At 39.2% G+C, this 24734-nt stretch overlaps 1 protein-coding gene across 7 annotated transcripts in view; it reads right to left on the reverse strand.

Annotated features, from left to right (window-relative positions):
- The window catches only part of arhgap32b (Rho GTPase activating protein 32b), a 114416-nt gene extending 93859 nt beyond the window's left edge, over positions 1 to 20557 (reverse strand). For 3 of the 7 annotated variants that reach the window (XM_040012170.1, XM_040012173.1, XM_040012155.1), the window contains exon 1: positions 19975 to 20556. The gene's annotated coding sequence lies outside the window, so the exon portion shown is untranslated. Of the gene's footprint in view, positions 1 to 19974 lie in introns of all 7 variants that reach the window. The other 4 variants (XM_040012178.1, XM_040012174.1, XM_040012184.1 and 1 more) reach the window with 2 other exon arrangements.
- Between the last annotated feature and the right edge of the window lie 4177 nt (positions 20558 to 24734).

Raw genomic sequence — 24734 nt, forward strand, 5'->3', positions numbered from 1 at the left:
TTCTGACAGAATTCACAGCAACAGAATAGCATGCTAGCCATGGCTCACTGACCAGATGCATGCCTGCATGTCTCGTCTTCATTACCATCTCTCCCGCACTGATTAATGAGGCCAGGACAGCTCAACTCCATTACGAAAAATATACACAAGAGCTCAATCAATCAACAGCAGACAGCGATCTATGGCTTGAGGCAAGAATAAAGCAAGACTTTTTTTTTTTTTGTAGAGAAATTAACCAAATAAAATCAAAGAGAGATTCTTTCCAGAGCTGGACGGCCAAATAACCTCACAACACAAGTTGCACAGTCCCCGCAAATTACACAAAAACCTCCTGTTTACAAAACTAAACCTTCCCAACAGTTTGGAAAAGGCAGGCGCTGTCTTTTCTGCAACAGTACAGTACTGTCAGGACTGGATTCTGTAGAAAATATCCTCCCCAAAGGGGAAGATGTGATAGAACTAAGGACCAAGCGAGCAAGGTGTGACTGATTTTAAAAGGTCAACTATGAGGAGCGTGTTAGATGGTGAAATAAATTTGGACTGTGTTGCTAACTTTGACAAATGAGCTAAGGCTAATGGTGAGAAACAATGTGAAATAAAATAAAACATCTTCACACCATCCCCTCTGTAATATCAAGTCTGTATGATGTCTGTGTAATGTCCAGTTTGACCAATTTACATCAAAGTGAGAACAGTGCAGCCAATAATCCAGAAAATTCAGAGCAAGCGAGTGAATGACTTCAGACAGTATTTCAACCAAATAATGAATAGCCAACAAAAGCATCCGAACAACAATATATACATTTATGTGCATCCAAATAAACTGTGTGAGACCTACAGGCTTTCCAAATCAAAGTTTTTAAATCCACAAAGAACTTTAAGCAGAAATTTGTGGACTGAGACCCACGTTTGGCTTGCAGATGAATGTGGTAATGTAAACAAATACACAGAATATAAATTCAGAATATAAAATTAGGCAAATGCTGGTTTCTACCCAGCTAGCATGACAGTGCTCATATGTGCTCTCAGTGATCTCCATTCTCCAGCTATCAAGTAAACCATCATCAATATTTCACATAGTGAGACCTGCACAAAAAAACAAAATCATGAATTTATTTTTCATGAAGAGAAACAAAGTAGGCTAAATAATTTAAAGCTTTGAAATAATTGCCAGAAAATTCAATTGTAAAAAACAAACAAAACTGGAGTGTTTATTGAACCGTCTGACCGGTTAACAAATAAATGTATCTAAGTTTATAACAGTCAAAATGATACAAGTTTTGCATGTATCATTTTTGGCTCTTTTGATCATGCTTTGATACATTGACCAAGGTTTAAACTAAAAAAGGAAATACTTTAAAAGATGCACATGTCTGCAGTGGAGATATTTGGACTGAAAAGGTTGCCCTCTTATCTGCCAGGTCAGAGAGGTCATCCTTCTCTGAGGTCTGAACTCTGGTTGGTGGTTGGTGCTGCTTTCACTTGCACAGCTGTTTAGTAAAGCCTCGTCTCCGGTGAAAATGACAACCTTTCTGTTTACTGAAAGCCGTCTTGTGCTCCATCTTAGTCTGTGACGCTAGCGCGGAGAGGCTTTTCTTTGTTTGTTTCTGTACCGCACCTGTTTAATCGTTCGTCTCCTTTGAAACAAGTTCTCCACAACAGCTTTGGACAGTTTCCATTCATCGCTGGTTTTGCTGATTGTGTGGGGCAGATGCACGACGTTGAAAACTTAGGTGTTGGGGCTCTTTAGAAGTATAGTGTACCCATAATTTAGACATGAACTTTTTTTTTTGACACTGAACAGAAAAGATTGTTTTTAAATGACTGGCTGGCTAAAAACATCTGTTTCAAACTGGCAGATAAACAATAAAAACAAAGCAGATTTTTGTTTTTATTGTTTATCGAACACGAACAGGTTTATCAAAAAATGACTTCGAGACACTGAGTAATCTGCTCTTTACATTGACTTATTCTGTAATTGTAAGCTAACGATTAACAAGAGAAAACAACTGTCACTCACAAGAGCCGCCTACTTAATTATGCAACACTTTGAGAGGAATTCTCAATTCTCTGCAGTTTTTCCCCCTAATGGACTCCGTGAGCTGCAGGGTTACTCGGACTCAGAACCTCCAGCCAGTGGAGAGCTGGTTGATGCAGCACTCCAAAGATAAAGTGCCGTTTTACCATTTTAAGATTCTGTTATAAACTAAAACGTGAAACAGGTCTAATTGCATTCAACCATGGTAGGTTTCTGATGGTGTCCTTCAAAAGGCCACACTAAGACTCTAAAACTCCTAATAATAAATGTTCTGAAGTCGTTTTCCCCAGTACAATTACAACATTAAGGCACATATCTCTATAATCGTATCTGAAACATGTCCTGTTGAAGGACACGCTCTATTTATCAAAGTGCTGCTGAATGTGACCACCTACAGTTCAGACCTATGAAAATGAAAAAAAGTCTCTTCATAAAGATATACAGTTCTTCTTTGAGAAATTAGTATGAAAAGCCACTGATCAAAACAGTGTTTCCCCTACAGACACACAAAATGCCAGCACACTAAAGCATGAAGCTGCAGGAGTTGTGACTTTCCATTCAAGACGAGCAGCAATTTCAAATTAGAGCGCACTGTGAAACAGGCGAAACAAACAGGCCATCACATTAGGCTAAACAATTCAAGGAACGGTGAAATTTACCGTTCTTATGGAAACAACACGTAGGAGCTTCGGGATGTTGCAATGGAAACAAGCGTGCAGTTTCATTTGTTTAAGAGGTTTGATTTTTGGGGCACTGAAACTGCTGAAACCGGGTGCCTGTTACTTTTGAAAACGAGGCTCATGAAAGGATTGAGGATGGACTTGAACTTGCTGTGAGATGCAAAATCAAAACAAACTGGAAGACGCTCTGTGCATTCATCAGATTTTTACACATAAATGTGGATCTTAATCAAGATTGCAACTCTTATTACTGGATGCTTTAACTTGTGTAATGTAGAAAATGAATGAAGGTTTACTGAACTTAAAGTAAGATGGTAAATATCTCAAGAGAATATAAGCTTCATGCCTAAAATGGAGAGAAACCCTGCAGCGCGGTTCATTTCCTGCTGCTATTTTGCACATTTCAGTATGACATTGACCTTCAGTAGTGCATATTCATGAGGTTATTTGAAGCTTTGCAGGAATTAGGGCATGACAAGGCAGGTTTGCTCAACATCCTTGCAAGACATCACTCTCGGAAAAGGTGCAGAATTTAAAAGACAAAGGTAACGTCACTGTTCACTATTAGAGGATTTCTCTGTCAACTCCTCTGCCAAAGTTGTGAAAATGGGACTTCAAATGTGGTCTTTACAATTCAGTCTCACAATGATGCCCTCATGCCCGCTAGCCGACAGTTTGCCATTCCAGAATAAACTCCAGATGAAATCTGATGTGTGATGCAACTATGTGTTTTTATCTGCCCTCTTATGCTTGATATTTGATGCCTTGTTTAAAGTCTACTGTCTTCAGCCTCTGGAGACTGGATGTCAAGAGAATGACCTTGTTAATTCAATTCACCTTTAGACGATGAATACAAAGTCTGTCTGCCAAGGGACGGTGTTAAATATCACAAGCAGGCACTTTACAGAGAGCGCTTCTGCTCTACACATCTTTGATGGAGTGTGAAACATGAGCAGGTTTTTCCCCCCCCACTGCAACTTATTTAGTCATTAAAGCTCCTCAAAACATTTTAAATTAAACTTGAATCACTGATTTCACCAAGAAAATGTTAGAGCTTATAATATAACTGATCTCTAACTCTTTGCAGCACCCAACCAGTTTCAGCCACTCTGGGTCATTAGCTCACACTGGATACACAGAAATGTTGTGTCTACTATATTGCACAAAAACACCATGACTGTCGAAATGAGCCCATATATTTTCCCGAGCCACTGCAATCACCTGATATTTTAACAGAACTGCCACATCATTTCAGCTGATTCATTCAACCTGACACTGTTACCTTGGCCAATGAGCAGACAGCACAGAGAGCATGTTCAGTCCACCCTGTAGTTGCTAGGAGCAGTTAACTTTTTCCAACACAATGTGCTGATATCCAAGCTGGCAACTTGTACAGCTATTCATCACATCCATACTGAAAGCCACCCCTAATTGAATGTCAAACACACAAGGATGTAACTGTTAGCTAAATGATTATCAATAGATTCACCTGAAGGAGTGAGAATGAAGGATGTAACTGGAAACCTAGAGATCTAGAGGAAATACACACATTAGACTGATTAAGTGCTAAAATTATATTTAAATATCCATTTACACACGTTCACTCAGTATTTAATATGCACTTTAAAATGCACTTGTAGTTGCACTAAACTGTACAGTGAATCTCAAAAACAAAATGTTAGGATGGTTGCTAAATAGCCTGCTAACTTTACTGTGAGGTATAACGTTAGTAACATTAGGTAAGCATTCATCCAACATTAGCCATTACAAACATTTTGGACCATAACAGACTCTACAACCACAATGCAGCTGACTGAAACAAAATGGTAACGTGCATTTCAGGATAACATGAGAATAAAACTTTGGATGTTGTTAGCATTAACTCTTTGAACAGATCTCAATAATCGTTTTGTAAATGCTGCACTTAATTTAAATAGTTTGCTCTTTTGGTCTGAAAAGCATTATGGTATTGTTATCACAACACAAAATAACACAACATGTTATGCAGCTATGTGTAGTTTTTAAATGTTCCACATTTAGTTTTAAATGTGCGATTCCTGTGTCCACAGGGGTACTGTGGGGTTTCCTCCCACAGTCTAAGAACATCTATATCTGGTATACTGGTGATTCCAGATTAGCCATGGATGTGAGGTGGACAAAGAGCATAGAATAAAGTGTTGTATGAATGTATGGAGACATTTATCTTGTAGCTGAAGTTTCTTTGACTGATTTGTAAACTAGCAAATTGCCAAATGCTACTCTGGGCATGATGTAGGCAAATGTATTTAATGATTCCCTGGAGTTATACCATGAATCAACTTTATTTAAAGTAAAGCTACTGCTCTTTGTCCAGTCATCTACACAGAGGCTTCTGTGCAAGTCTGTGTGTAACTGAGAGCAAGAGACTATGCTTGGGCTTTTTGGCGTACGTCGTTTTCCATAAAGCATTTTGAGCTGCCAAGTGGTACAAAAAGTCGTATATACATAAAGAACAGAACTGTTAAAATGCAAAAGTCACACGAACAAGTTTTCTGTGAGGTAACGTTGTTTTTTGGTGCTGTGTGCTTTCCCCACTGACATCAAACACGATTAAAGAGTCACCAAGTCTTTCAAGGTGTGTTTGGCAGCTTAGAATATAACAGCATCAAGTCCAACCAAACCTGTAACCAAAGCTCGTTTTACAGAAAACAACAAGAAAGCATTTAGTTATGAAGAGACACATAAAATAAAAATATCAAATGGATTTAAAAGACAACAACAGAACAGCTTACAATTTAAACATGTTTGTTACCTATTCCAAGTCATTCAACCATAATATAACAATGATTTGACTTTTTTAAGAAAACATCCTGACTGTGTGATAGCGCGTAAAACCTTACGCATTATGAAAGAAAATATAGCGACTGTGATATTCAAAAGGAAACTTACACAGATGCAAAACTAGGGGTCACCAATTTGCACACTGAGAAATGAACTCTATTTATTGCACATCATCTTGAATGAGCTTAAAATAAAAAGTTCAGGGCCTGTAACACAACAGATAACAGCCGTCTCATTCAATAGGATAACTGGGTGCAAAAAAAACAAGGGGATGGAAACAATGTGCTTCACTCACCAGACATTAAATGTCGTCTGCCTCATGATAAGCAAGTAAATAGCTCTGACTTCTACCAGATACTGCTGTCACAAAGAAAATAAGTGCTTTCAGTCCCAGCTGCACAATCTCTGAACATTACACACATACAATTTAGGATGGAGATTCTACAATAGGAACAATGTGCCACTACCTTGTCACATTACTGCTATAGCAGCAGCGGGTGTTTACGTTCCTTACTGTGCACAACAATTAGATAAGCCTGGGCATCTCTGAGAGGAAGAGAGGTGTCTGCCTGCGATGACGATTCAGTAACTAAAAACTAACAATCTTCAACGAAGCACAGTACTTCACCCCAAACACAGCAGAGTACAGCAAGGCTACGAAGGAGCAGATACTAGCAGTTGGTGACGAGCAACCCAAAGTAAACCTACGACTTCACCGAGTGCCCCTAAAGCACGCACTACATGTACTTCATATGAAAGGGGGGGGAAAACGATGGATGGAAATTACTCATGTGTTCACATGGTGGAAAAGCAGGGCCGTAAGACACTGGTTAAAATCCTCAATCCAAGGCACAAAATCCCAGCTATATATATTTTTCAATTTTATCAGGTGGCAATATTGTGCAGGCTTAAGTGAACAAAAGGCAAAGAGATCTGCCAGTGTTTATTCTGAAATCATGCAACTCTTCAAATAAAACCTCATTCTCTCTTATTTTATGACTTTTCCTGAAAATGATTTATTCATCATATAGTGAATTTTGGGGTGTGTGGGCTAAAAAGCAAAAAACAGGCCAACAACCCCGAAGAGACTCCTTTTTAACCCCGTAGAAATCAATGTAGAACAACAATTGTTGCAGGCTTTGTTACTTAACACATGCTGTTTACACACATTTAATATGAAGGTTGCTACATCACGATCCAGTGCAACTGGGACTGCAGTTAGATAAAGATGAATAATTATTGCAGTGCTGAATGAGTCGCCGATGGGACAGTGAGCCTGGGCAAAGCAGAGCAACGTGGGGCTTGTGTGGAGAGCTAAGCTAGGCAAGGATGAAATCCTGAGGAGAGAATCTGAACTGGAAAGGTTTCAGGCCTGAAGAAAAGAGGTGACAAGGTGAGGTGGAGCGGTGTGGACAGTTGATGAAGGAGAGCGGTGGACAACGTGAAAAACCTTCACCGTTCTACTTTTACAAGAATTTATTAAAAATGTGTTTCTTATTCTGTTATTCCTCCTTAACTGTGAGGTCTAAATGTTCAATGTGTTTCACACAGAGTGCTGTGTTTTTATTTTAGTAACTGTGTGGGTGCGGGGGAAGCTCCTCCCTCACTAAAGTGAAGCACACGCAATGTCTGACAGGAAGTTTTGGTTTTGTTATGCTTTTATTTTGAAGTCCACTAACCACGCTTTCTTTTGAGGTCAGCTTCTTTCATCTGAAAGGAATTCCCTAATTATCCACCGTCAGTGGGGTTAACCATTAGATGAGAGTGGGCTGAATCTACAGTTTGATTTGATTCCGTTTGTTTATTATTTAAATGGGGTTTGTTTTGTAGTCAGATGTATGTGGGGCGTGTTAAAATGAGTCCAGTATTTCACTGTATGCGTTTCTTGGTAGTGCGTCAGGGAGGATCTCTTAAATTTTATTGGTGGTATGATCGGTAGCTATTTAAGGAGGGTTTTTGGGGGCTGGGATGTTCATGTTGAGATGTTGAACCTTGGTATCTTTAGGGGAAATATATTCAGAGACTGGAAAACAACTAAAGCCTGTTGTGGTTGTTTTTTTCCATCATCTGGTCGCCTTTATGTTAACCACGACTGCTACATTAACTAAATCATTTTTATGCATAAAGATCTTCAACTGTAATTACAAGAGTTACATTTGGCAGTTTTGCTTAACATTTGTGTAACCCTTTATTTGTTGGTAGATTATACAGTATATTTTACCTTTTTATAATGAAGTAAGAAAAAAATCCAAATTCTTTGTAACACTAATAAAACACCTTAAAATCTAATCATAAGTCCTTATTTTGACAAATGTTTAGGGGTGGGGGAAAAAATCGATACTGTGTAGTATCGTGATATTTTGTTTGCTAATAATGTATCGATACAGGGACAGCAGAAATCGATATTTTGTTACAAAAAAAGTTTTTGTGCTCTGACTTCAGAGCATGTTGATCAGCTCCTTTTTCTGAGCAAGAATCCTGACATTCCTTCACTGTCCAAATGTGTTTAACTTTTTTTTTTGGCAGCAATAAACATGACAGTTTACTTATTTTAATTTAAGACATGTTTTATTTTAATTAAGTTTAAAACTTTTATTTAATGTAAAATTATATTTTGTTTTAATTTACTTTCAAATTCTTCAGTTGCTGAATGGGCTGCATAGTTTTCAGAAATTACATAGTTCAGAATAGCTATAATTGTACCAGATGGTTGCTCAGAATCTGAATATCGCAAAATATTTTAAAAAATTGCAATAATATCGTATCGTGCGTTAAGTATTGTGATAATATCGTATCGTGGGATGTATGGTGATTCCCACCTCTACAAATGTTACTAATAATTATAAAAGTCATTATGATAATTAACATGCCACCTTCACCTCCAGCCTGAGTAAGTCCAATGTTAATCATTATTTCTTTTCCTCCATTAGCCTAACCACGTGATTGTTATTTCAACCATCAAGACACAAGTAGGGGTGGGCAAAATAAACGATATACGATAGAAATGATATAAATTTGGCCAACGATAGAGATTTTGACTATATGGCTCTATCGCGATAGCGCATGTTGATGATGTCATCAAGCTGCGCCTGTTTTGGTCGAAAGCATCGCAGCGGCTAAAACCATTATCATCTAAATTATGGCGGGCGACAGTCATAGCAAAGACATGAAGCACTTTTGAAATATGAGGAAAGCCAAAAACTGCGCTTCCTCCAAATCCGTACCATTGATTCATTAATGTTGAATTCTCTCGCAGCTGCTCTATTCCCATGTTGTTGCAGTATCTTAATAACTAACCTCGTATTGTGGATGAATAATCTCAGTTGTTCTCCTGACTGAAGTATAGCATCCTGCTATGCGATTGCATTTGTCCCTGACCACCAGAATCCCTCACGTTAACTTTTAATGAGTGGAAAAAAAGTTGGCGTTCATCCTCCAGCTTCACTGTGCTAATGTTATGCTAACATAGCTGTGTCGCTAGCAATCACGTAGCACATCATTATATACCAGGTAGTCCAACTTCAGTAACCTGCAAACGCCACTGCTGTTTAGTTTTCTGTCTTCATTTATGTTGGAAGTGATAGCAGAGCTGTACATTTGAATTAGTTTCAAAAATCTCTCAGTCTGAACATGGTATGAAATGTTTAGGTGTAAACTAGCGAGCTAACTTCCTGTTAAATTTAATAAATTCTGTTTTCATGGATGCATGGATGTAAAACTTAATTGTTACACCTGATAAAGCAGCAACGTTGATGATTTAATTAAAGATGAAAGAATTTAGACCGTTTTTAACTCTTAGTGTTCGTTTGACTTTGGGACCTGAAGTGGATGGAGTTTTGGACCCAGATTACTCCGCGAAGCTCCCTCACTACGGCAGCCGTAATGCTCTGACAATCCATCCAGCAGTGCGGCTTACCAAAGTTGTACTAAAACATTTTTAAACAGATTTCTGCAGCCAAAATCGGTTCGAGGTCAGTAAGCACAACCAGAATTCATACATAAGGCACACTCTCGATTTTTGAGAAAATTAAAGGATTTTAAGTGTGCCTTATAGTGTGGAAAATACGTTATACAGAAGAAAAGAATACATCGCGATATATATAGTTACCGCACATGCTTCAAATTATATCGCGATATGAATTTTAGGCCATATCGCCCAGCCCTAGACACAAGTCTTCCATTAAAAACAAACACTGACATTTTTAATTCCAGGATCTCAGAGTGCGGTCACTGTAAGTGCTTAGCAACTTGTTGCCTACAAGTGCAACAAGGAAGGAATGTGTCTCTTTAATTTCACCTCTTCTATTCCAGCAATCATAACAGACTAAACCTTTTTAAACAGCACAGTTGAACAACCTGCAAGACTCATCAGTTTTTAGAGTTCTTACCTTACAGCTAATATAAAGTTATTTTTCTGCCTTTAACTTCCTCCAGCACGTCTAATGGCACTGAAAGATCTTAGGGGATAGGCTCAACCATCTTATAAACTTTAGGGATCTCAATTACTATATTATTACAGTTTCTTCACTTTACAACACAAAGCACCTCGAAGAAACTGTTGTAATTTGGTGCTGTGTAAATAAGACCGAACTGAACTGAGTGACAACGGTGCACACTTGACACCGTCTCATCAAAGAATCGTCGCCCTGATGAAATTCACACCCTGTCTGGTTTCACAGCACTGCACACCTGACCAGTCGCTGCATAGAGAGCGGGGTTGTTGAATTGTTTTACAAAGTTAGCGTACAGCTGAGCTCTCATTGAAATGCTTCACCTCTGACGGCACAGCAGAGTTAGAATGGCAAGTAACAAACGTGCCCTCCACGCTGAATGAAATCACCAAACTACTGACAGCTAATTTTTGTTAGCTGTCAGCAGTTATAGAGCTAGGGCTTAACATGTTCTTGTAGTTATAATGTACTGTGAAAACTCAAATGGTGGATTTGAAGTTATACAACTCCAGATATGTCAGAAACTTTCTGTGAAAGGTCTTGTTCTGCTCCCGTTAATGAGATGTCAGACAGTGACAAAGGTTTTACATTCACACCACCATGCTTTTTGCACAATCTGCCAGTAAAGTAGACAAAATAGAAAGCAGAGCCATGCACAGCGGCTGCACACAGACAGTATGAAGACCTAAAATTACTGTGGTGACGTATGAAAGTGACCGTGAAACAAATTTTCATTTTTCCTAAAAACTTTTATATTAACATGCAAAATGATATTTTTCATTTATCCAACAATATTTTCAGTGAATTTTATTGTGGTTGAGTAAGAAGTTTTTACTCACTTGTAACACATTGGTAAATTATTATTAAACTTCTTACCGTTTATGCATCAGAAAATGCTCAATCAACAACATTTCATAGTTTTGAGAGATATTTGCAGCCTGGAATTAAAACAAACACTCTGAATATCACTAAGTCTTGCTGTTTGTTTCCATTGCATCGTTGCCTGGCTGTTTTTGTGCTTTTACCATACTGCATCATTATTATAGAGCTCATCAAATGTCAAATCTAAACACAGAGAACTGGTTTCTTTCATCCAATCAAAAGTTCGTAGTTTAAGTGTTTATGAGGGCTCCTTGTTTATACAAATGAAGTACTGACCCTAAGTGCTGTGATACATGACCTTAAAAGTTTGGGGGAGGTTGATTTTAAGGGCTGAGGTTAACTCTGCTGAACTCTGGTTATTATCCACACTTCGGTATGAACAAAACAAGAAGAGCCAAGCACGTATAGACACGAGGCTACGTTATGACAAAGAAACTGGAATAACTTTGTGACACGAAAAACTGCAGTTAGATTTAAAGTTCATTCCTCTAAATAAAATGTGATTAAAACATAGAAAAAATAGTTTAATGCAGGAACAATCTTCCTCACCTTGAATATGCGAAAACACAAGCTTACAGAAAGTATTCAAGAGGACGTTATTCTGGGCTGCTAGTCAAGAATAACATTTATTAGTTACAATGTATCTGACACAATGGGTGGCACTCAGGGTACAGACAAGACGTGTATACATACACTACGATCATTATATATACAAATTGTAAAACATTGTTCTCCGGGCTCAGTTTTTTGCTGCAATCTTTCCTTCAAGAGTAATTCAGAAATAGAAGGTACAGGTTTTTATCCTGCTCACAGAACAGTGGCACTCTACTTTCACCAACACCTTTCCCCAGCAACTGACACCAACTGCTGACAGAAAAATATCTGAGGCAAATCGCTGACAGCTTCCAGTGCTTCCCAGAACGATCTGCTGAGTTTCTACACTTTTCCTAAGACGGTTGCTTCACACAACTGGTTGCCAACAAACTCCTGAATGAGAACTTTAGTTTCCAGATCCGATCTCATTATCCTCTGCTGGGCCATTGTGGAAACACCCTGGCAACTTGCTAATCAGCGCCTGTGTCAATGCCAGGATTGTTTACGGGGGAATGGAATCTCCTCTGGGAATGTCACAGCATCCTCAGAGGACTGAGAGTGTGCAGCGAGCTTGGAGCAAGATGCTTTATCCACACTAAGAACAAGAGAGCCTGCGGCCCCATGTATTTGTGGGACAGGGCCCAAGGACAGAAGTGTATGCATATTGCATCATTAATGAACATACAGAAAGGAATAATAATGGACACAGCCCCGCACAGTGCGTCAGTATCTGTGCCTGGGGTCAGAGGCCACGTCTGGCTTTGTGTTTGTGCGTGGCTGTCGAGGACTGAGACAAACAAGGAGACCTTTCAGGGCGAAGGAGGTTTCACGTACTCGGGAAGACAACAAAAGAAAGCAGCTGGTTGCATAACAGGAGAACGAGGACAGTCAGTGTCCTTTGAGTTTTGGTTCGTTTCTTTAACTATTGTGTCTCAAACCAGACGGCACTGCATACAGGTCGACTTTAACATGCATTTACTGTTTGGATAAACTTCACATTGCTTTACCATTTCCTTTCTGTATACAATACGTGATGAAAACCTTTCAAAATAAGATTTAGCCAAGGTATTTTTCAGACCATAAGGCGCACCGGATTATTAGGCACAACAAGCAGTCAGATAAGCCAAACTTCTACTCAACTCATTCTTCTTCCTTCCTCCACTTCCGTACCATTGATTCATTAATGTTCAATTCTCTCGCAGCTGCTCTATTCCCATGTTGTTGCAGTATATTAATGACTAACCTCGTATTGTGGATGGATTATCTCAGTTGTTCTCCTGGCTGAAGTTTGGTCCATTTACAGCATCCTGCCATGCGATTGCATTTGTCTCTAACCATCGGGAAGTTAGCGTTCATCCTCCAGCTTCACTGTGTTTATGTTATGCTAACATAGCTGTGTCGCTAGCGATCATGTAGCACATCATTATATCCGGTCATTAAGTGATGACGTGAGGAATCCTACTTCCAGGCCTAAAGTAGTCTGCGTTTAATATGGCTTTTGTGTTGTTAACATGTTTAATGTTATGTATTTTCTTCTATTTGATCTCAAAAAGCTCCTAAAACAGTCAATGATCACTGTTGACCTCCCTCGGCTTTTATTACCGCTAATCATTTATTTAAGCTCAGTTTTTAAAACCTTACGATGTAACTACAGCCCAGCCCATACAGCAGTATATGAATGACTAACCTCGTATTGTGGATGGATTATCTCAGTTGTTCTCCTGGCTGAAGTTTGGTCCTTTTACAGCATCCTGCCATGCGATTACATTTGTTCCTGACCACCGAGAACACTCACGTTAACTTTTATCGAGTGGGAAAAAAGTTAGCTTGCTTATATTATGCTAACATAGCTGTGTCGCTAGCGGTCACGTAGCACATCATTATATACCAGCTAGCCAAACTTCAGTAACCCTACAAACGTCACTGCTGTTTAGTTTTCTGTCTTCATTTATGCTGGAAGTGATAGCAGAGCTGTACGTTTTAATTTGTTTCCAAAACCCCGCAGTCAAGACATGCTATATTGTATTTAGATAGAAGCTAGCGAGCTAACTCCCTGCTAACTTCTAACTCAATTGAATTTACTAAATTCTGTTTTCATGGATGCCTGGATGTTAAATTTAATTGTTACACCTGGTAAAGCAGCAAAGCTGATCATTTTATTAAAGATGAAAGAATTTAGACAGTTTTTAACTTTCAGTGATGCTGCCGTGTTTGTTTGTTTTTGGGACCTGAAGCGGACGGAGTGTAGGACCCAGATTACTCCGAGTCCGTGAGGCTCCTGACTATGGTAGTCGTAATGTTCCAACAATCCATCAAGCGGTGCGGCTTTGTAGCTTACCAAAGTCGTACTAAAACATTTTTGACAAATTCTTGAGCACCGTGTAGCACATAAAATCGGTTCGAGGTCAGTTAGCACAACCAGAATACAAACATAAGGCTTATAAGGAAGATTATAAGATGCACCGTCGATTTTTGAGAAAATTAAAGGATTTTAAGTGCGCCTTATAGTGCAGAAAATACGGTAAGGCAAGGCAAGGCAAATTTATTTGTATAGCACAATTCAACAACAAGGTGATTCAAAGTGCTTTACAGAGACATTAGAAACAAAAACAAATAAAAAGCATGATTTAAAATTGATTAAAACAAGCAAACAAACAAACTAACTAAACACACATTTCACACCTGTTCGCGCGATCTGAACCCTTATCGTAAGGGGAGCTACCAGTCCTTCTGTGGACGAGCTACTTTCTATTTTAAATTCCCTGAATTTAAAATACTCTCTAGACCCAGTCTAGACCCAGCTGGGGAGCTACCCAGAGCTCTAAACCCACTTAACAAACAAACAAACAAACAAACAAACAAACAAACAAACAAACAAAACAGTATATAAAATCAAAACAGATAAAATCAGAACAGTAGATAAAATCAGTAGTTAATGTAAGTTTTGAAATTTAAGCTCAACAAACAAACAAAACAGTATATAAAATCAAAACAGATAAAATCAGAAATAGATAAGATCAGTAGTTAGTGTAAGTTTTGAAATTTAAGCTTAAAAGTGTGGATTTGGTGCTTTATTCAAATGCAGCTGAGAATAGGTGAGTCTTCAACCTGGATTTAAATAAACTGAGTGTTTCAGCTGATCTGAGGCTTTCTGGGAGTTTGTTCCAGATATAAGGAGCATAAAAGCTGAATGCAGCTTCTCCGTGTCTGGTTCTGACTCTGGGAACTGATAAAAGACCGGATCCAGATGACCTGAGGGATCTGGAAGGTTCATACTGGGTCAGGAGGTCACTGATGTATTTTGGTCCTAAACCATTCAGAGCTTTATAGGCCAGCATCAGAACTTTAAAGTCTATCCTCTGACGGACAGGCAGCCAGTGTAAAGACCTCAGAGCTGGACTGATGTGGTCCACTTTTTTGGTCTTAGTGAGGACTCGAGCAGCAGAGTTCTGAATGAGCTGTAGTTGTCTGACTGATTTTTTAGGTAGACCTGTACAGATGCTGTTACAGTAATCAAGCCTACTAAAAATGAATGCATGGACTAGTTTTTCCAGGTCCTGTTGAGACATCAGATCTTTTATTCTTGAAATATTCTTGAGGTGATAGTAAGCTGACTTTGTTATTGTCTTAATGTTTTTTTCTAAGTTTAGGTCTGCATCCATCACTACACCCAAATTTCTCGCCTGGTTTGTGGTTTTTAGATGTATAGATTGAAGTTCTCTGGTGACCTGTAATCGTTTTTCTTTGGCGCCAAAGACTATTACTTCAGTTTTGTTTTTGTTTAGTTGGAGAAAATTGTGGCACAACCAGTCATTAATTTCCTCAATGCATTTACCAAGAGCCTGTACAGGGCCTCGGTCTCCTGGTGACATTGTGATATATATTTGTGTGTCATCTGCATAGCTGTGGTAGTTTATTTTGTTGTTCTTTATAATCTGTGCCAGTGGGAGCATGTAAATGTTAAACAGAGGGGGTCCCAAGATGGAACCTTGGGGAACTCCACATGTGATACTTGTCTGCTCGGATGTGAAGTTACCTATTGATACAAAGTATTTCCTGTTTTCTAAGTATGTTTTGAACCAGTTTAGTACAGTTCCTGAAAGACCTGCCCAGTTCTCCAGTCGTTTGAGTAATATGTTGTGGTCAAGTGTATCAACTGTACATAAAAGACACTGAATTTATTTTTATTTACTCCTAATAGAACCTTAAAAAAAAAAATCATGATACAAGTGCTACGTCATACTGCACAGCGCTATAAGAATTTGATTGAAGATATTTGGGATAGTCTGACAATCCACCTGTAAAATGGCTGGTACAGCCATCTCACCCACCATGATACCTGGTGTGACATAACAGAGTGCTTCACCAACAAACACGCAGTAAATAAAAAAAAGCTGACGACACAGTTTCATTAAGATCTTATTTAAAACAGAAACTAACTGAAACACCACAGTTCCAAGTCATGTTTGGTTTGGAGAGCAATTACTTATCTAGTATTTCATCTTGGTCATGTGAACAGTCTTGTTATAAAAAATGACACAAAGCCGAAACAGTTCTGAAGCCTGACATTTCACCATTTCACAAAGGACTAATCCAACCCCTCCTCATCCTAATACGGCCTGATAAAAAGCTTAGGAATTCATCAACAAACAACTCCCTGTGACACCAAACTGAAATGAGACCGTTTGCAGTAATAACCAAGAAAAACGCATCCCAGAGTGGAAGAGCTTCACTTGAAGAGGGTTACACAGAAATAACTGTGGTATATTCATGGAGTCTATAGATAGCTTTGTCTGAATAAAACCTAAGAGTCATTTGATGAGTAACATATGATCTCTTCCTTTTTTGGGGGTATGGCTGTAGATTTTCTCATGAGCTTGAATCTGGCTTTAATCCTGTCAGCTGTGAACACAACACTTATTCAAGCTACAATGATAACATTGCTGTACAGGAATCCTGTTCCAAATCTCAATATCACAGCTATCGTTCCAAAAGTGAAGTAAAACAATTCATTGAATAGAGCAAAACCCAAATCTTTAACCCTAAATTACTCACAAATGATGACATGATTTACTATGATTATCCCACTTCTGCCGTGTCATAATGACCCTATGACATGAAAACTATGCATCCACCCATGCTTTTTGACAGCTGCACTTTATTGTAAAAGAATGACACCAGACTCATTGCATGGTGAGTTTTGCATGCCTAAGTTACAAGCAAGCCTCTGTCCACTCTGTTTCCACACTGTGTGTACATTTCAGCCAATCGCTATTGGATATTAAAACTGTTGTCTTAACGCTGAATACCTGTGCAGGCTCACTAAACTGATCCAGAACTATTCTATAAAACCAGACTTAATATGTTAATTTCCAGCTCCATATTGTTATTCTTTAACTCTTCTAGAGTAGTTTTTGCACAGTCACAGCTCAATAATTATAACATTTATCTTTTAAAGGGTGCAGCAAACAAAAGCAACACCGCTTCCTACTGGGTTCAGTTAACAACAGTCCTGTGACATGATGAAAGAAGAAAGTGATGCAGGGTTGTCTTTTTTGTTGTCAGTTGTAAATAAATAAAATAGAAGTACAAAAAAAAATCTATACTAAACTTCTTTAGTTATGGTCCACTTATGCCACAAGATAAAGGAACAGATCTGTCTTTTTTTTTTTTTTTTTAAAGCCACAAGAAGAGCAGTGCTGTCTCAATGAAAGGGCAGCGAGAGTCATATTTGGATCAGATGTGCGACTTGACCACAAAACCGAAGTACGACACAGCTATTCAGCCATCTCTCTACACTTTGTACTGCTGGAAAAGAGTTGGCTGAGGGAAAGGTTCGTGACCAGGGAGTTCATAACAAGTCGGTTACTTTAATCAGGCAACTTATCTTTCTGGCCTGGTGTCTTTTACAATAACGCAATTTGTGATGTCACTGTCTGTTCATTTTTTTGTCGTACAGAGAAAGAGTCTGGGACATTAAAGTCTTGCGTTTTGCAGATGAACGGTTAAATATGCACTGTTGATGATGGCAACACTTCAAATGATTTTAAAAAATGATTTTTAGTATTACTGCCGTCGTGGAAACATCCTTTTCATAGTGTTTGCAGTGAATGCTTCCCTGCTTCTTTGTTGGACTTTAAATAGCCAAAAATATCTCCACACTGACAAATTTCTCAGACCCGTCGTTTCACCAATGCGCTCGTGTTTTTGAGTCTTCAACTGTGTCCAGTTCGTGTTTGGTAACACTGTTGCTTAAGTTTCCATTAACATTTCCTACTCCTAATATTCTGATGTGTACTGCTGTCAGGTGATGTGCCAAAAACTGATTTCCAGTATTTGCCAAACAAACCAAAAATAAATGATTGTTTGCATTTAAACTGTTGTAAATTACTTGTTAGCCTATAATCTGTCACGCATAACTCATTTTGAGCTAGCAAGAATATTTCTGTTAGAATCGGCATACATTTTTCAGCCAAGTGACTTTTATATATCCTTCAATTGTCCAGGTAAAAACTGGCCACTGAAATTCAAATGTGTTTTAGGAGGACAGGATATTTTAGGAGGCCAGAACTGGACTGATTACAATGTAGAACACAGAGCAGGTGCAATAACGCAGAGTCATAAGGATAGCTGCACAACAGGGCAATTCTTTAATGTAAAAATACAAGTCCTTCATAAATCCTGTTTGCTACATCCCAAGTATCAATAACCAATGATATTCTATATTTAAAAAACAAAAACTACAGCTACTCCTCCTACACTCTGCATCAACCTAACTAACATGTCTAATTCTGTTCTAACCAAATGACTGTCGAGATGCAGCACTACTCATCATCACGAACCTTTTCTATTCTTTCATAACATAGATGGAACTAATTCTATCTATGTCTCATATTTCTGTTAAACACAAGTTTGTTCCCAACAATTAACATTATTTTAATCACAGCTACATGTCCCAACACTGTCGCCAAGTGTTTGCTTATAGAGGGTCACCTGGTTGTTGTCATTTTCTTTGTATTATTGTAGGGTCTTTACATTACTAGATTTTTTAAAAATGAATTGAACAGAACATGTATATAATAAAGAAAAAGGTTAGTCAACCTTACAATGGGTTTATTTGGTCAGCTGCTCCTGCAGTAAAAGGAAATTGACTGCAGCTGAGGGTAAAGTTGCAAAAATGTAAGGAGCCACCGTGAGACAAGTGGGGTTATTTCTTGATATAAAAGATACTGAACTAGAGCAAAGGGTTAGACCAGAAAAGACATCAAGCACCGACATGCTGGAAATGCCAGTCGTCACCGAAATGTATTTAAGAATTCAGTGTTTGTTCTCATAAATACACACCGAGGGGGGGGAAATGGAACTGCTGCAGTCATGTTTTCTCGCTGCACTGAACCGTGACCCTGACAGCAAAATACTTAACAAACCATAGCTTGTAAACTGTTCCAGCCCAATCACGGTGCAGGCTCAAACGTGATAGGTTTCACAGGCATGCTGCTCCCACTAATCATCCATGCAAACTGAGAAATGTTGCACAAGGGAGACAATTACAAAACAAAATCTTCCCCAGAAACTTAACTCCAAATGCCCTTCAGCAAGGCATTTAGTTCCTGAATGTGGCAGCGATGTACAGCTGTGATGAATGAGATGATGTTATGTGTACAGTCCTCTGTGTTTTAAGTTGGTTTGCCTGATTAAAAAAAAAAAAAAGGAGCGAAGGCTTCAATACATGTCTGATTAAACTGTAATCTAATACAAGGCATGAAGCATCAGAAGACCATGGGAACTGTGGATCAAATAACATGTGAGGGAATAGGAAGCTTTCAGACACTCCCATATGGATGACATCTAATTTAAAATTCAACATTTGAAACGAAATCATTTTAAAAGAGAATACCAAATGCAAAGAAACAGGGCCAACTCCTTCTTACTGATATATAATAAACACCCAAAAAGAGACTGCAATGAACTGCAGTACTGTACGGTAGTAAACGTGAAATATCAGATACATCTCTATATAAAAAAAGAGCAGTTTAATGTTAGCATACACAAACAGACACAGGTCCAGGTGAATGCGGCATCACCTGGTTCAGAAAACGCCACACAGTCTGTGTTTAATCCAACTCTCATACCGGTGAAAGTGATTAACTCTTTTTAAGTTCGGAAATTGTAGAGCCGAACAGAACAAAATATCACAAATATACCCGAAATTCTCTTGTTCTTAACATCCTGAGCGTGGAGCACACAATTAAAGCAAAGCGCTGTTAATCTGCCCCTTTTTCCAACTAGATTTTCAATATAATTTGCACAACTAGGGGCACTTAGCAACTCCACGCAAGCCTCGCTTAGCTGGCGAGACATTATTCGCGCTGTGCCCGAATCCCCCCTTCAGACACCACCATCGCCACCGTCTCATCAGCACTGCGGCTCTAAATAACGTTATCTAGAGGGGTAAAAAAGCGAGCAAAGCACGTAGTGCGAGCATGTAGCATGAATGTACTAAAAGTACCTGGTTTTGTGGTTGTGGTCTGCGGTCCCTGACCACCGCTGACTGGCTGGCGAGGGGAGCTTAGCTCTCGCCGTCTACGTCTGGAGCTTCACCGCTGTTAAATTCCCTCCTCATCGCAGCTTAACCGGACACACTCATACACGTCAGACACTAAGTATTTGGAGGATATCATTGAGCGAGTCCCCGGCCTCGAGGAGAGCGCGCCAGTGGTCGTGATCACAGTTAGTTGGGTTAACACTAAACAAAAAAAGACTCCCCCGGGACAGCAAGGCGCACGAGCCCTTTCAGTCTGTCACTTACTGTTTCTCCTCTGGAGGGAAAAAACGATCACCGCTATCTTCCTCACAGTTTTCATTCCCGCTGGAAGCCCGAGTCAATTCCCCATTCCCTCCAGTCACAGGACGGTATTTCCAGAAGAAAACTTGTACAAAAAGAAACCCTCTTCTCCGCGTGCACACCTCGGAGTGGAGCGATACTGGCTGGAGCGGAGGAGCGGCGCTTTCTCTGTGCTGCCTTCACCGGCTGTCGGAAATGTCCAACCCCAAAGCATGAGAAAATAGGACACAGGATTCGCCGTCATACTCCGTGATGGTGTAAGGATGACACTATAGCTTAGCTGATAAGTGTTTCGGTGGTTGAATAAACCTGCAGCACCATATTAAAAGAATCGATATTCCAATATAAACCTCGTTCAGACTTTTAAAATGCCACATAACCAGGCAGACACCAATACATCTATTCAATATATCCAGAATGCTCCGTGTCTGTGTCTGAATTAACTGAACAAAAGCCTGTCAGTGAGATGAATATTATCTTTGTGCTCGAATAAGCATCCTAACAAGTCAGACAGGGGTCATGTCACATAAATAGTATTGTTCCCAACTGTAATGGTCAACATCCTTTGGTTCCCATGTGCCAGTCTGATTCCATATTATGGCACCTAGAAGGCTCTAAAAAAGGAGTCATACCCAAGTAACAGAGGAAGGCCACATAGATGTGGAAACATGCCCATAAGAGGAGACTTTTATTAGCTACAGAAGCCGATTCAGCATCTACATGTCTGTCTTTTATATTTGCCAGTAAAAAAAAAAAGTTGTTCTCAAATACAACAATGCCTCAGTACTCTTGTCTTCTGTTACTCCAAAATCATCACAGAGAACTATATTTCACATTACTATTGAATATTCTGTGATATATTTAATTTTCTCCGGCACACACAAACGCATAGGAGAGAGTATATAAAAGTATTTCATAACATGCAAATTTGTACCACAAGGTGGACTGCATGCACTGAGTCAATGTAACTGCCATTTAACCAGGCAAATCCTCGAGAACGTGTTCTTAATTACAGTGGTGGCAGGGGAAAAGACAAAACCTCTCGAGGAAATATGGGTGGAGAAAATTCTACGTTTTAAAGAAGAGCAGCATACATCTGAAAACGTTTCAGCTGATGAAACACTGCCTCCGGTTACGAAGCTCTTAGTTAACACTTTCAGAGGATGATCATTAGTCCTGAAAATTATTAATATGAGCCTTTCTTCCAGAGGTCCTGCTGGAGGTTTCTTCCTGTTGAAGGGGAGGTTTTCCTTCCAGCTGTTACTGAGTGCTTGCTGGGGGGGGGGGGGGGTGTCGTCTGATTGGTGGGGGTTTTTCTGTGAAGCACTTTTAGGCGACTGTTGTTATGATAGACTATAGAAATAAAATTGAATGCATTAGAAAGAAAAGAGTGGCACGCTTTGTAAAATGCACAAAGTGTTAAATTTGGAGTCTTTCGTGAATCTTCCTGAAACACATATTCTATTCAAGTCCAAGGATTTATAAATTACAATTAAAATAACTGATTGTTTATGTGAGCAAGTGATGCATACATATTTTCTTAGGTTATTATCCCAACCTAAAAACACAAAAGCAGCTCGTTCTCAAAGAGGACTGTGACTGTGAGGAATGTGAAGTGTGAAAACAACACAACTCCAGAAAAGCTCACTGCACTATATTCATAATACGTTGGGTTGCTACCGCCCTGATTTTACTCTACACAAATAAAGACTTTGCTACCATAGCCACCTGCAGAAAAGGCACAGACTGGTGAATAAAAAATTCAAGAGAATACAGGGAGGTGCCTGATACTGCAAATAAATGGAAATGCAATGATCACACTTTTTGAACGGTTATTCAGCACTTTGACTGAGTACTCACATGGGTGGGCAGCTTTTAACTTTGCTCAGTATTTCTTCCACAGTTGCTCAGTGTGTGGTTTTTTTTTCAGCCATGATGCAAAAGCAGGAAGTCCAGATGATCAGATTGAACAGTTTATTTCAAGAGAGCTCAAAGAAACAGAAAGGTCTTGTGTAATAGATGTACAAAGTAAGATGGATATGGGCCATTTCAGACACACACACACACACACACACACACACACACACACACACACACTAACAGTATAGACATTGTGAAAAGGAAGTGTGATCTTCTGAGAGTACTTTGCTTCCCAGCAGAAGAGAATTCAGAAACTCGAGCAGAACAGGCTACACCAAAAGTTGCTTTTGACCAGTGTTTCACCAAAGCATCCAGTCACTCACACATCAAAATGCCTGTCTTGGAACGTCCACTGATATAAAGCAAATTAGTCATATTTGGTGTCAGTGGTTCGACAGATGTGTGGGTCTAGTAGGAAAGATTTACATACTTTTTATTAGTCTCTGTCTCTCTTCCACAGCATGTCTTATATCCTGTCTTTCTTCTCCCACCCCAACCAGTCGCAGATGGCCCCGCCCTTCCCTGAGCCTGGTTCTGCCGGATGTTTCTTCCTGTTAAAAGGGAGTTTTTCCTTCCCACTGTCGCCAAAGTGCTGCTCATAGGGGGTCATATGACTGTTGGGTTTTTCTCTGTATGTATTATTGTAGGGTCTACTTTACAATATAAAGCATCTTGAAGTAACCGTTGTTGTGATTTGATGCTGTATAAATAAAACGGAATTGAATTGAATTGAATTTACAGGGATGGGATATATAGTTTAAAGACTAAACTTCAGCTGTACTTGTGAAGAACAGTTAGACAGGCTGACAAATCAGGCCTATTTCCTATGGAAAGATGGAGGGTGATTATAAAAACCTTGTCACTGCAGAGAGCTACTAAAAGAGGATCAAAGTAAGGAAGAAGGAACCTAAACCTGGACACCCAGTCTCACCTGCTTGCTCTCGACAGATGATCCCAGGCCAGTTTTAGTTCGCTTTTCACCTGGCAGGCTTCGATGACAGACTGTCTCAGCCTGAGGATAAAAGCCAAACACCTTCCTGTCAGTTCTGTCAGCCCGAAGAAACGTCCAGCAGTGAAGCAAATGACCTGAAGCCACCAGTCAAACAGCAGTCTGGACAAGGACTCCAGCGCATCCACATTCGTGACTCCAGTCTCTGTAGCACAAGATGTACTGACTTTGCATACATTACACAGATGACTCACACATTTTGTGGCTTTTAATGACTCAGCCATTAGATGCACAACAAACCTATCCACTCTCCTGAGGAGCACAGTGACACTGTTACAATACACATGTGAAGGTTATGCACACGTACAAATTAAGCCACTCATATGTTATAATGACAGAAGTCATACCTTTCATTTCAGCACATGACGTGTGTACTGTACATCTGAGAGCGAAACTGAAGAATGACTTGCACAGCTTCAGAATTCAAGGCCAAAACTACCCACACTCAGTGGCCCTTTATATATAATAAAATGTGTTATATAAATAAAAATGCCATTACCAATGTAAAGGTATCTGAATCTGTGTATAAATGATGTAGCTGAGCTGAGTATTTGAAATGTAAAAAAAGTTTATAGTATGATTTAAATCACTACATTGAAAAAGAACTGTGACTGAAACTACAGAACTATCTGTATTATTAGTAATAATTTTATTATTATTATAGTTATAGTTTTTACATCACCAATTTTTGCAACTATCTGGCAAAAAGCTGTTTATAGACACAAGTTTGGAATGTTGATTCTTGGAGGACGTTCACTTTGTAGCGAATCACAGATATGATGCAAAACTGTTTTATTTTATAGCTGAAGATTCTGGTTTTGTGAAACAAAAAAAAGTAACCTCCTCAAGTTTTTATAATGGCCTGAATTATGTGAGCCATGGATTCACTATTGAATGATTGTATTCTTCATCAAGCTGGTTCCAGCTTTGCCAAAAGAAACCTTGTCATAGAGCTTTGTTTTTCATTTCCAGAATTAGTTTTCAGTCAGAGTGAGATCTGGACTGTTTTTCCGGCTCGTCACAGAGCTGATATTCCTTTTCCAGAGAAAAACTTTGACACTCTTTTCTCACCAGTACTTTCTTCTATACTTTAAGTGCTTTCTAACTAACATCCACACACATTCATACTCTGATGGATGCATCTAAGAGCAACTTGGGGTTAGAATCTTGCCCAAGGACATTTGGCATGCAGACTAGGGGGAGCCAGGGATTGAACCAGCAACCTGCTCTACCTCCTGAGCCACAGCCTCAGGCTACTTATATCAGAACTGGCAGTCATCTGTCTCGTGAACATGGCTTCAAATTTTCATAATGTTCACACTTATTGAATATTCCATTATTCAAAAAGTGTAATAATCCTGCATGAAGTTTTCTGTGACCCAGGAACCGTCAGGTCACAGGACCATTGCTCTGCATTCATTTAGTAAAATTTATTTTTTTAGCAGCAAGGTTTTCTTTTACATAGGACTCAGTTCTTCTGCATATGAAGAAGGTG

This window comes from Simochromis diagramma, unplaced genomic scaffold (assembly GCF_900408965.1).
Source record: "Simochromis diagramma unplaced genomic scaffold, fSimDia1.1 OVJJ01000123.1, whole genome shotgun sequence".
Lineage (NCBI taxonomy): Eukaryota > Metazoa > Chordata > Actinopteri > Cichliformes > Cichlidae > Simochromis > Simochromis diagramma.